Source organism: Tamandua tetradactyla, chromosome 4 (assembly GCF_023851605.1).
Source record: "Tamandua tetradactyla isolate mTamTet1 chromosome 4, mTamTet1.pri, whole genome shotgun sequence".
NCBI classification, from domain to species: Eukaryota; Metazoa; Chordata; class Mammalia; order Pilosa; family Myrmecophagidae; genus Tamandua; species Tamandua tetradactyla.
Window position 1 is genome coordinate 192,179,912 of NC_135330.1, and position 13,209 is coordinate 192,193,120.

A 13,209-nucleotide genomic window follows, 5' to 3' on the forward strand; every position below is an offset into this window, starting at 1 on the left:
GCAAGCCAGAAATGCACTGAGTCCTGCCCCACCCCACCCCCCCCCCCACCCCCGTTGAGAAGTTGAATCCCTTGTTATTGGGTTCATATCCAAAGTGTCCCTAAGTGATTCTGGGCCAGGGGGCCAGGGCTGGTGCCCCAGGGGGCATTCAGCCCAAGCATGCAGCAGCCTTCCAAGACAACCAGTGGGATGTGCCACTTGCCCTCTGCTGGGGGACCACAGGAGCCTACAAGGGTGATGACGGCATTTAGTACTCAGCAACACTTTCCTGTCGTCATTGCTCTGAGATGTAGTCAGCATTTTTGCTTATTCTTGCTCAGGATAAATAGCTTGTCATTCTCATATACTCTGCGTGTCCACAGACTATTCTGTGTGAAGCCTTGGGTTTTGCCCTGAAGCTTGGGTTTCCTGCTTTTCCTGTGTCACCCCACCCACCCTTACATCTCTGACTTAGGTCCCTCACAAATAACCCTCCTGTCGTATTGTGCATTTAATCATCACAGAAAGACATAAGGGAGGTGTGGCCATCATCCCCCCTTTAGGCAGAAGGGTGCTGATCTTGGGAAATGTGGGGCACTGCAGAACCCAGCTGCAAGGAGCGGGACAGGGAACTGAGCCCCTGTGTCTAGGCTCCAGGGTTCCCAGGCCCCGCGTGCTCATTCCCCGTCGACCAGAATCCACGTGGGACTCACACAGGAGAGGCCAGGAGAGACGGAGCCACAGGCAGTGACAGCAACAGGAGAAAAGGGAGGCACAGGAACGCGCTGGCACTGCGCCAGGAAGGCTGGAACCTAGGGAGGGCCAAGTTGCAGTAACAATGCCCCTCACCTGAGCAGCTCAGGGCGGGCAGCCTTGCTCTGCGGCTGTGACGTGCCCCTTGGCATGCGGGCTGCCCAGCAGTCGGCTCCGGGGGCCTGGCCAGGGCTCCTTCTGCTAGGCCCCGTCTTCTCCAGACTCTTCTGCCCACAGCCTGTCACTCGGCCCAGCCTGGCATCCGATGACCTGGGCACCTCGTTTCCCTCTCTTGTCCAGTAGGCACTGGTGGAAGAGAGGAAGGCAGGATGGAAGGGTAACAGGGGAGCTTCTTCTGGAAATGAATCCCAACAGGTATCCGTCTCTAGTTTCTGTGCATGTGTGTTGCTTCAGAACTAAGACAAATCCTTCTGGGACCCCTGAACTGGCCGTGGGCCACTGGGATTTCTTTTAGGACTTGCTGTTTCCTTCCTTCAACTCCCCACCCAGAATTCTGACAGTGACGGTGGGCGAGGAAGGCCTTCCTGGGTCCCCTCTTGCTCCCGGCCCTCCAGAGCCCTGGCCGTGCTCTGATATGAGCTCCACGTGGCTGAGCTGCTCCTCCGTGCTCGGGGTGAATACCAAATACCCAAGTGACAGACGTTCAGCCTGTCCTAACACCCCCATCACCCCCTCCCCTCCCCCCCGACCCTACAGACAGCCCCTCCCCCATTGCTTTTCACCCTTCAACCCTGTGGGCCCAGAAACTCAGAAGTCCTGGCGGTGTTTGGGCGAAGGCAGACAGAACGCACTCCTCTCCTCCCCCAGGTCCCCCCACCCTCTTCCTGTCCCCCTCCCTGGTGCCTCCTGGAACCAGCTCATCCTTGGCAGCCCCCCACCCCTGGCCCCCCGCTATCTGCACTGATGGTTCCCAGGCGATAATGCCGCCAGGGCAGTGGAGGGAGCTCCGTGGCCCCTGCCGAGAAGCAGGGATTTTCCCAGCTCATCTCTCCTGCTGTTTGCTCACCTGTCATCTTAGCTGGGTAACAACACTGACATGAAAAGGGGAGAGGGAGCCTTTTTTAGCAGGGGAGGTAATTTATCGAAGGCTGCTGGCTATAAAATGCCCTCTCTGGTTTTCTGTCACAGCCTCGGCCTGTCCCGCCCCCTGGGACCCTGTTAATGCCTAACCAGATGTCCCCACACTCGGGGTGGGGGGCAGGAGCTCGGCTGCAGCCCGTGTCACTTCTGCCCACTCGTTCTTATCAGGCACGCGATCCCCCCCATCCGCAGACTCCCTGGGGGGGAGTCTGAAGAGGGGTCGGGGGGAGCCCAAGCTGGGGCAGTCTACAGCATTGGACATCTCCTCGGCCACTGCAGCCCTTTGCTTGCCTCAAAAGCGCCCCTCCGCCTCCAGGCCTCAGCCCCCTAAATGGGTTCCAACAGTTACCATAGAGGGGGTGTCATCCTGCAGGTGACCTCTGACCCTGGAGGGGGACAAGGTCCCAGGACGGGGAGCAAGGTGGCAGGTGTGATGGGGCAGTGGAGAGTCTAGACCTGCAGCCCCTGCCAGGGCTCCAGACACCGCACTAAGTGCATCCCCAGTGGGAAAGCGGAGCAAGCAGAGCCTTGAGCCAGACAGAAGGGAAAATGCAAAGCAAGACAGATGTCGGGGAAACCACGCAGAGCCAGCCAGCTAAGGGGTGGGGGTGGGGGGCGAAGAAGAGTAGCTGAAAGGGGAGGGCATCCCTCAAATGCAGACCGGGTTGATCAGTGAAAGGCTCCTGCTAGAACCCCCACTGCCACTTTAGAAGCAGAGACGAGTAGGTGGGCTGGGAGAGCCGTGTGGGCAGATGGGCAGGGGACAGGGGGCAGGCGGTGGGATGGTGGGGAGAGAAGGCGGGGCTCAGGGTGGAGACCCCTCCCCCTCTCTCCTCCTGGACCTGCCCCTGTCTAAGACTCCCTGTCTCCGCCCTACCTCTTCCTCGCCATCAGTTGAATCGTGTCCCCACAAAAGACATGTTCAAATCTGAAGCCCTGGTCCTGGGGGTGTGAAGCCACTTGTAAAGGGACCGCTGGGGAAGAGACGCTCCTCATTTGTACCAAGACCATGGAAGATCCTGTTTGGATGAGGCTGAACAGGACCAGGGTGGTTAATCCACATTTCAGGGGCCCTTCAAAGCAGAGGAAATTCAGACGCAGTCGGTGAGTGGAAGTCAGAAGTCAGCAGAAACGAGAGGACAGACAAGGGGACAGAGGGGGACGGAGGGACTGGCCACATGACGGAAGATGCCGGAGAGCCCAGACCTGGGGAGGAAGCCAGCCCACCAGACCCTCAATGCTGGACCTCCAGCCTCCGAACACAGCGACGGCATCCCTGTGCTTTAAACCCACCGGGGTGTTGTACTTGTCGTAGCAGCCCTGGCAAACTGAGACGCTCCTCCTCCATGTCCTTTCTCCTTCCCGGGCCTCCTGAGAGACTGCACAGTCAGTGCCACAGGCAGAGTCCTCAAAGCCACAGGCCGGGTCACCACCTCTCGGCAAACTCCCATCTCCCTGGAAGAGTCCCCGCTTTACGCATCTGGTATGGTTGGCAGCGACAGGGGGTCATTTTCTCCTAGAGCCACGAGCCAGGCAGTCACCATCCGAGGCCTCAGGTCCCTACGCACAGCACAGCAGCCACACGCGTGGCCCCTGAGCCTGCCTGTGATGTTAAGGGGGCTGGCGAGTTGTCAGGCCACCCCCCTCCACCCCACAGTGGCTCCATTTACTGTCCCAGGGCTCGAAACAATAAAGGCAGGAGAGAAAATTATTGCCTTTCTTGTTAATTATGCCAATAACCACAGCAGAGTGCTTTGGGGGTAGAATTATATGAGAAGGCGCTATTAAATATTAAGGCACAATGCAAAAAATAAAAAAATTAAAAAAAAAAATTAAGATGCAGGCCTGGGAGGCCTCAGGAGGCCTGTTGGAGAGCAGGTTCGAGCTCCTCTGGGAACAGTTGCAGAAACATGTCATTTAGACGACAGGGATTCGGTTAAAATAACTTGTCATTGGTCCAACTTCTCAATACCGTGACTGTTTCACAGTTTATTTCCCCATTCTACTGTTAACGGACGCTTGGGTTGTTTCCAGGAGGAACAGTCCCTGCACAGAATTCACAACTATATGTACGCATTTTTCTTGGGGTGCACCGGCGTGGGGAGCAGCTGGACTTCGGCAGGTTACGTGAAGTTCTGTCTCTGAGTTAGGCAAACCTCCGGTATGGAGAGGGAATGTTTATATGGTATTGACTTTTACTTAATGCAAGTGGGTATAAAAGCAGGGGGAGAAAGAGATCACATGCAGCTGAAATGGACGCCAATGAGTCTTAGAAACAGCCCAGCTCCCGGCAAGTGGGTCATAAATGTGGATCAGTGACAGACAGCCTGGCTGTGGAGCAGCACTCGGGATGCTGGGTGCAGGGAGAGGTTTCCGTGCCTGGGAGAGGATGGAGGGGGGATGCAGGCGTCGGTGTAACTGAGTCCCCACTCACTAACGCCCCCGCCCTGTGGACCAGGAAATGCAAGGCTGTGAGGAGCTCAGCAAATGGACAAAGCCATGACATCACACCCCCACCTCTGCCTCATAGGGGGGCTGGAGGAAGCGGGGTGCACCTGAGCTTCCCCCGCACCCCTCTGTAACCTCCACTCCCTTCCAGGCAGCAGTCAGAGAAGCGTCCCCATTACACTAGCATCTGTCTGGGTCTTCCTTTGCAGCAAAAAAGAAAAAAAAGTCATCCTAAGCACCAGGGAGTGAAAATGAAATCAGCCCGTTCCCAATGTGAAGTCTCCCCACCCCACGCCAGGCTCCCCAAGGCTCCTCACTCTGTTAAACGAAAGGTGGGGAGGGCACGTCCATTCAAAAACATCACCCATGGATTTCTGGAGTCAGCTGAGAGTTAGAAGAAGGAACTGGGGGAAGAAAGAGAAAAATTAAGACTGGCAGAGCTTCGCAGATGGAATCTCAGCCCATCTACCTCATAATTCAGTATCAAGAAAAAGAATCAGGAGGAAGGAATGCCGTGGGCGTTTTGGGTTGAAGCCCAGGGAGCAGCTGCCCTCAGGTGAAGTCAAGGCTCCAAAGGCCACTCTCACCTGTGTCGTGTGCGCGCTCCTTGCCCAGTTCAAACCCGTCAATTGAGCAGAGAGAGAGCCAGAGCCAGGCATGGAGTCCTGAGCCAGGGCCCAGCTGCCCCCCGTCTCTTCCCAGCATCCACCACTCGACCATGACAAACGTGGATTTGTGCCCTGACTGGTGGAAGGACTGGCCACCCTCCATGGGGGCGGGGCAGGGGCAGATCTTCCCCGCCGAGGCTGGACACGGGACACTCAGGCTGGTGGCGGGTGATGCTCTGGATGGCCGAGGGAGGGACGGGTGGGGGAGAGGGAGGCTGAAGAAAAGCCCATCTGTATGTATAAAAGGAACATGAACTGTTAAGGTGGAAACATGAGGGAAATTTGGGGCTTCCCAACAGCACACCTCCCCTTTCAGGCAGTTGCTTTTCCTTTCTGGGCTGTCTTTAGAGTGATTGATTAAGACATGTTGGCCTGATGAGCTCCTCAGCTGAATTTGTCCAGACTCTGGACAAATGGGAACACGGGACTCATTCTATGTCGAGGGGATGTATTTCTCCATCAGTTGTGTCGCATCTGAGCCCTTACTTTGTCTGTTTTATTGGATACAGGGAGCCGGCTCGTGTAAATCTCTGGCGTGTCTGCCGCAGTATTTGTGCAATCATTGTAAATTTCTAAGGCGAGGCTGGTGCACCAGGGGGTCTCTACACTGATACCCAGAACCCCCTTCCTCCAGGGAGCCAGAGACATTACCCAACTCATCAAAACAGGCTCCCAGCAATCCTTTCTTTATGAGATCATTATCACTGGCAGCCACAGGATTAATAAAAATTGAGAGTCATAAAAGAAATCACAGAGGAAACTAATGCTATCGACTAGATAATAAAAGGAAGGGAGCAGGCTTAGATTGCAATGACAAATTTTCCTGGTCTCAGAAAACCCAGATGTAAAACCCAGTGGAGAAGCTATGAAAGTCAGCTATACAGGAACTGTTTAAAACGTTGAAAAAGTGATCAGGCATTGAGTAGAGAAATGAATGAAGTTGATCTGGCTAAGACTAAGGTATATCAGAAGGCTGGGTAAAGGATGATATTATCCATATTCTAAAAATTCAACTTCTATGTGAGACTAAAAGGTGAGATGTTTATTTGGTGCAAAATTTATATTTTGGCTAGTGCATTTCCTAATTCAACTTATATGAACAGTTTAATTGAACACCATAAGTACATGAAGTCTTGAATTGGCCATAAGATTTTGTTGCTTTGTCCAGGTTAGTGTGATGCCCTGATAAATCCCAGAGTGGTTTGGACAGTGAAAAAAGAGGTATTTGCGAAGTCCCCTTGGGGGAATGAGGAGAAAGGGGGAAATATTCAACTCTCCCATTTGGAGAATTCTGATATTCTCTCACGCAGTGGGAAAAACCAATTCAAAAGGCTGAGCCCTCAGTCTTGGGGTTTGTCCCTATGAAACTTATCCCTGTAAAAGATAGGCTAAGCCTACTTAAAATTAGGCCTAAGAGTCATCCCCAGAGAACCTCTTTCGTTGCTCAGATGTGGCCTCTCTCTCACTCTAAGCGGACTCACTGCCCTCCCCACCTACATGGGACATGACTCCCAGGGGTGTAAACCTCCCTGGCAACGTGCGACAGAAATCCTGGGATGAGCTAGGACCCGGCATCAAGGGATTGAGAAAAATTTCTCAACCAAAAGGGGTAAGAGAGAAATGAGGCAAAATAAAGTGTCTGGCTGAGAGATTTTGAACAGAGTCGAGAGGTTATCCTGGAGATTATTCTTACGTGTTATATACATATCCCTTTTTGAGTTTTTGGTGCATTGGAGTGGCTGGAGGGAAGTACCTGAAACTGTAGAGCTGTGTTCCAGTAGTCTTGTTTCTTGAAGATGATTGTGTAATGATATAGCTTTCACAACGCGACTGTGTGATTGTGAAAACCTTGTGTCTGATGCTCATTTTATCTAGGGTATGGACAGATGAGTAAAACATATGGATAAAGAATAAACAAATATTGGGGTAACAAATGTTCAAATAAATTGGGTAGATTGAAATACTAGTGGTCAATGAAAGGGTGAGGTAAGGGATGTGGTATGTATGAGATTTTTCTTTTTTATTTCTTTTTCTGGAGTGATGCAAATGTTCAAAAAAAATGATCATGGTGATGAATACGCAACTATGTGATGATATGGTGAGCCATAGATTGTATACCATGTAGGGAATGTTTGTATGTCAAGTATGTTTGTATGTCAGTTTGTTAAGCTTTCATAATATAAATATTAAAAAGAAAATAAAAAAAGCAGTGGGAGGGAGCAGGGGGGGGCTCCTGAATACGTGAATGCTGGGCACTCAGGGCGGCGGCGGCTGCGTTGCAGGGAGCTAGCGCGCTCTCCCTCCAGATAAACGTGGGGGCTAGAGTTCTTCTGACCTTGCCCATGTCTACGCCCCTCACCCAGCCGCACGGACGAGAAGGCTCCCTGGTTGTCACCTTCTCTGCTTGCTTCCCCATGGAGGGACGAGGCCCTGGAAGTGTCCGTCTCTACATCTCAGAACTCGGCCACAGCACGGCTAGGGGCCAGAGCCGGGAGTTTTGTGCCCCATTCTTCTCTGTCCCTATCCCACCAATCTCTCCCATCTCCTTAAAAGAAGCCCACAGAGCTTCCATTGTCCCCAGTCTGCAACGCCCAGCAATGGGTGGGAAGGCCATCCAGCCTTGTTTCCAAGGACTTCGTCCCTCCTCGGACATCCCAAAGCCCCCTGGGCTGGTTTTCTTTCAGAACCATTTTTAACTCCAATGGTTCCTTTCTGCCCCTCCCTCCTTTCGCCAGGTCTACCCAAGAAGGGGTGTGGAAAGGTAGCTGAGCTGATGTTGGTGAGGGCCCCTGGTGATGAGTGAAGAGGCGGGGGGTGGGGGGGGTCTCTCCTTCTCTCCTGCCTCCTCTCAGCCCACACAGAGCTGAACCCCCACCCTGGGCCTGCACCCCAGTAGGATACCTCTCATGGAGGAGCCGCAGAGCCTGGCATGGGGCAGCATTGGCTGAGGGAGGAATGGTGCATGCCTGGCCTTCCGACCGCACTGCCCGTGGGGGAAGTGGCTGCAAGTCACACTGCTCTCGGGCTGCCCAAAGAAGAGGTGTCATCCCAACGTGATGTGCCGGGGCCCTTGGAGCGGGCAGCCACCTGGTGCGACCAGGTGTGCTTTGTCGGAAAGGGTAGGCCCGGCCCCAGCTTTGGAGAACTCACTTCAGGGAGAACATGAGTCAGCTCAGATCAAAGAAATTATGGGCTCTGAAGGTACAGTCCTGGCAGGGGGCATCAGGCCTAAACGCCGAGGGGCTGCCTGCAAGGCTGGTGCCCAGCTCCTCCAACTTGCCCTGCGGAAGGGGAGACAGTCTTAGCCTGAGAAGAGGAAGCCCATCTAGATACGAACGGCCCAAGCAGGGTCTAAGGAGTGGCTGATTAGAGGAAGGGGTGAGAAAGCAGACAGTTGGGGAGGGGGCAGGGGTGGACAGCGTTCTTATGGCCACTGGGCATGACAGTCCCTGCCAGGCTTGCCCATTAAACCTGACTAGTTGAGGGGAGGGACTTGGCAGACGACCCCTGAACATCCAGCCATATGATGTAATCACTAAGGATTTTCTTACGGCCAACTGGAAAGCTAGGGGATCCTTCTGGAAAAAGCATCTTGCTTCTACAGCAAGCTGGTGGGGACTCCCTGGCTGATCTCAGTTCCCATGTGGACAAAACAAGGGAGGTAGAGGGGGGTATGATGGAGAGACACTTAGAGCAGGAGGCACAGTCAGGCCCCATCAGATGGGACCCCAAAGTCAAGTCCCCAAGGAACAAGGCTGTGACTCATCCCAGCCTCTTGGCCCTTCCAGCACTGAGGTTTCTTGCTCCCCCATTCCATCTTGGAGGCTTCCCCAGGAGCAGACTTGAGGGGCTCAGTGTCAGAGCCTCTCAGCTCCTTGGGGGAGGGAATGTTGACACCCAGCCACTCCTGTTTCCCAAAAAGGGCTGGACACCTGTACCCAAAAGACTGAATTGGAGCCAGCAGGCGCCTATCAGCGGGAAATCCAAATCCCACCACGGCCCTTGGCCGGCCATAAACCTGGCCGGCTGCAAAACAGGCCCCAGGGCCCAAGGAATCGGCTCTGCCCCTGTAATGATTAACCGGCAGAGAGGGGCCCCAGAGGTCACCGTGATAATGAGAAAGTTTCCCTGCGCTGTCTCAAGTGCAGAGGCCCGAGGAGGGGCCCTGGCGCCTGACGCCCAGGCCGTGGCCCGGCCCGCCGGGGACGGGCTCTTAAACCACCCACGCTGCCCCGCACCCAGCCGCCGCCTCCCTGGCGTCCCTTGGGGGAGCAGGGCAACCGACCCCACAGCCCCAGGGATACTCGGGTAAAGCCCATGGCGAAGACTCCCAACCAGGGGGGCGTCTTCCCAGGAGATGGCTTCCCCCCAAGCCGGAGACTGATAAGGCGGCCCCAGAGAAGGCTGCATGCTTTTCTTTATTGCCTGGCGGGTCCTGCTCCCTTGAGTGAAACTAGAAAAGGATTTTCAACAGAACTTTCTGCTCTCTGATTTTTTTTTCTCACTAGTCTCTTATCTTTTAATGGAATTCTCCAGCACCTTTTCTCTGAAATTCTCAAGTAACCTCAAACGAAGAGCTCAGGCCTCAATTTAGTTTAATTAGGATTGCTAAACGCCTGCTCTGTGTCCATTTCTCTGGGGAGGTAAGACCAATGTAGAGAAAAAAATGACATGAAAGACTAGAAAATTAGAAAATGAAGGCTCTCTAGAGCCCCTCAGTGAGCTAGGAAGTCTCACTGTGGCGAGGACTGATGGGTCTCCCCAGATTACAGACGGAAAGGAAGGCACAAAGAGGGAATCACGATGGCCCCACAGGGCTGATGTTCTAAACTGAATGTCACAACCCCTTCATTTCCTCCACTGTGGTCCCGTCTCGCAGACGTTTACGTGTCCCTGTCACTCCTGTGTCGTCTCTACCCAGCGTGAAGCTGGACTGCTCTTCCAGCATTTCCCAAATTCATTTTCCAAAGGAGCCACATTTGGATCCTTGAAAAACCTGGGACTGATTCCTACTGACACACGCAACACATGCCACTCAAAGCTGTCCTGTGATGTTCCCAAATATTGGTATCTGTCCCAGGTGAGCAGGTAACAAGAACCCAGTTCCAGAAACTTCTTACTTCAGGAGGCCAATCGCTGAATCCAATCAAGTTTCTACACCTACCTAATCAGTTACAGGTAATATGCGGACAAGGGGAAACTGTTCAATGACACCCAGGGATAGAGTTGGTAAAATTTGGAATGTGAAAAACTGCATAAGAGAAAGCCTGTCATACCTGGGTGATGGCACAGGAGGATTCACGGTATCGTTTGCCCTGCTTTTGTGTATGTTTGACATTTTTATTATAAGGGGTTAAAAAGTACCTACAAGGGCAATGCAATGGTGGCTCAGTGGCAGAGTTCTTGCCTGCCATGCCAGAGACCCGAGTGCGATTTCCGGAGCCTGCCCATGCCAAAAATCAAAAAGTACCTACAAGTGTGCCCACACATGTACACAAATCCCAAACATCTCTGAGGCACCTCTCCCTAATCCACAGTGATGGGAGATGTGATACCCGAAGGACCAAAGCCTCCATGGAGCACTGTGTCTCACCTCTCTGCCCCCCGATCTCAAGGCTCCTGGTAAACACCTTAACTACCTGGTTAAAGTGTCAACTCGAAACCCTCCTTTCCCTGAGGATCATGAAGGTATCAACAAACTATCTCATTCCTGAGACAGGAAGGATAAGGAAGATGGGCTGCCCTTCAACTGGTTGTCAAGCCCTAAGTCAGAGAGAGTCTGTAAAATGACTCCAGGAAAAACAGAACAAGGTGTAAAGTGAGAAGCTGGCCTGAGTCACAGTTCTGGGTCCTAGCACTGGCCCTGCCACGCACAGCTGAATTGCTTTGGGCAAATCACTTAACTTCTCTGAGCACCAGTGTTATCCTCTATCAAAATAGGAGAGTGACATTCACTAATGATTATGAGGATGAGAAGCCGAAGTAGACAGCAAGGAATGCTGTCACATGAAGCGGAGTGGGAGAAAGGCCAAGAGAGAGCTAAATGCTGAGGCGCAGAGTGTTGCTTCTCTCTGTATATCCCGGGAGGCTCCATGGAGGAGATGGCATCGGAGCTGGACCTCGACAGATAGTTGGGATTTCAGCAGGTGGTTTTGGAACGGAGGTGGGCCAGCTGAGGAAGTGCTGGGCCCCGGCCCAGAAGAGGGAAAGGCCAGGGTATGCTCCAGGCTTTGCTGGTGCTGAGAGCACGAGAAGGAAGCCCAGTGAGATGTCTCAGGCTATGGAAGGTCGGGCGTGGCCAGGCTGTGGAGGTCACCAACGCCAGACCTCACGTGGGGCACAATGGGAGGACACTTGGAGACTTCTGAGGGGAAGGGCGATTTGCTCAGGACTGCTCTTTAAGAAGATTATTATAGAAAGGATGGATTCCAGGAGAAAGATATAATCCTATTTCCAGCCAGAAAGCGAACAGGCCCAGCCCAGCCTCTTTATGAATCATTTCTGAGAAAAAGGATAGAACGTGGCTAACAGTCCAGTGGAGCTTCCTTCTTTTGGGAGAAGAATTATGTTCATACACATACACACATAACCCATGCATGTAAGTGCACACATGCACACACTCATGTAAAGGCGTGCTCGCACATGCAGGCACACACTTGTGCAAACGTGTGCTCACATGTGCACGCGCACTCAGACATGCGCACCCCCCCCCCCCCCACTCACACACACATGCACCCACCACCTGGTTGCAAATCACCACACTTGGTGCAAAAGTCTATGAATCAGGGATAAAAGAAATATAACTGGAAAACAAAGTGTCACCTACCAAAACACAGACACAGTTAAGACCCAAGCCCTGAGAATAGGGAAAAAAAATGCATTCACATCTCATTTCAGAAAGGAGCCTTCTCTCCTCCTCTTGTCCCTGTTCTTCCTGGAACCAAACTCTCCAGGACCCAGAGGAGCAGGGGCTGGGTCTGAGCGCAGGGTGGTCCAGGCTGGCCAGAGGTGCCGTGGAGGAGAGACCACCCACCCAGGCCAGGGCAGCTTACCTTTCTCTTCCCAATAGAGAAGATGATGGCACAAAATCAAAATGGGTGCAAGTAAAAAGATGAGGGAAATATGATTTACAGAGACATGTTGGGCAGCCTGCTAAAAACATGTTTGCTCTCTTTTGTCAACTTTTTAAAATTTATAGTTTGGTGAGATTTTTCTCTCCTTTTTCTAAACAAAATTGCACTTTAGCAAACTTTATATCCCCCAAATTATGTAAATGTCAGGCCCCACAAAATCCTGGGCCCAAGGCCTGAGAGGAGAGGACACCCCAGAAAACGTCCCCTTGGACCCTGGGCAAATAAAAGCGCAACAATCCTTAAGACAGAAAACTAAAAAGAAAAGAAAGCTTGAAGGACTCACCACCGGGTCAAAAATATCCCCGATCTGTCTGGCATGGGTGATTTCCTATTACTAAAAAAAACAAAGACTTTTTCTATAGTGACCCTAATTCATCCCAGTCTTGTGACACCGGCTGTAATATGCGAAGGATTTCAGGGGCAGGGACAGCTAAATGCCTTGCCCGTTTCCTTCACAGACTTACACGAGCAGTAGAGACCTCCTGAGCCCAGGAACTGGCCTCCCAAGGTTGCCCGAAGTGGACTCCTCAAAGAAACCTCCATGCCCAGTGCCCTAGAGGGTAATCATGGCTGCCCCCCAGATTATGTGGGGTCCCCCGGGGCAGCGAGAGCAGGAGGGAGGCACGCAGCAAGAAGCCAGCACCCAGCGCCTGCAGCCCAGGGTGGGCGGGTTCTGGCTCTGAGGAAGGGCCCAGGAAATGGCACCCCACGAGGTTGGAGTGCGAGCCACCTCTGCCAAGCACCCCGCCAAGCCACCTGGCTCTGCGGCCAGGGCGGGCCCCACCCCCGTGCAGGCACATGCCGGTCCTGCCTCTCTCCTGGCCAGGGGAGCCAAGGCAGGGGCTCCCCCCAGCCCTTGCCAGTGCCCCACAGCGGGCTCTATGCATGGGGGCTGTGCCATCAGTCTTCACAGCCTGCGCCCCTGGGGAATGCCCAGTGCTCGGTGAGCATGGGTGCAAGCTATGCTCAAGTGCTCAGAGAGGAGGCTGCAATGCGCAGATGGATGGATGGATGGACGGACAGATTATAGAGAGGTCACAGATGGAGACAACTGACAGATTTAAACAGATCACAGAGATAGAGATAGCTGAATAGAGAGAAAGATAGGTGAAGATGGATGGATGGAT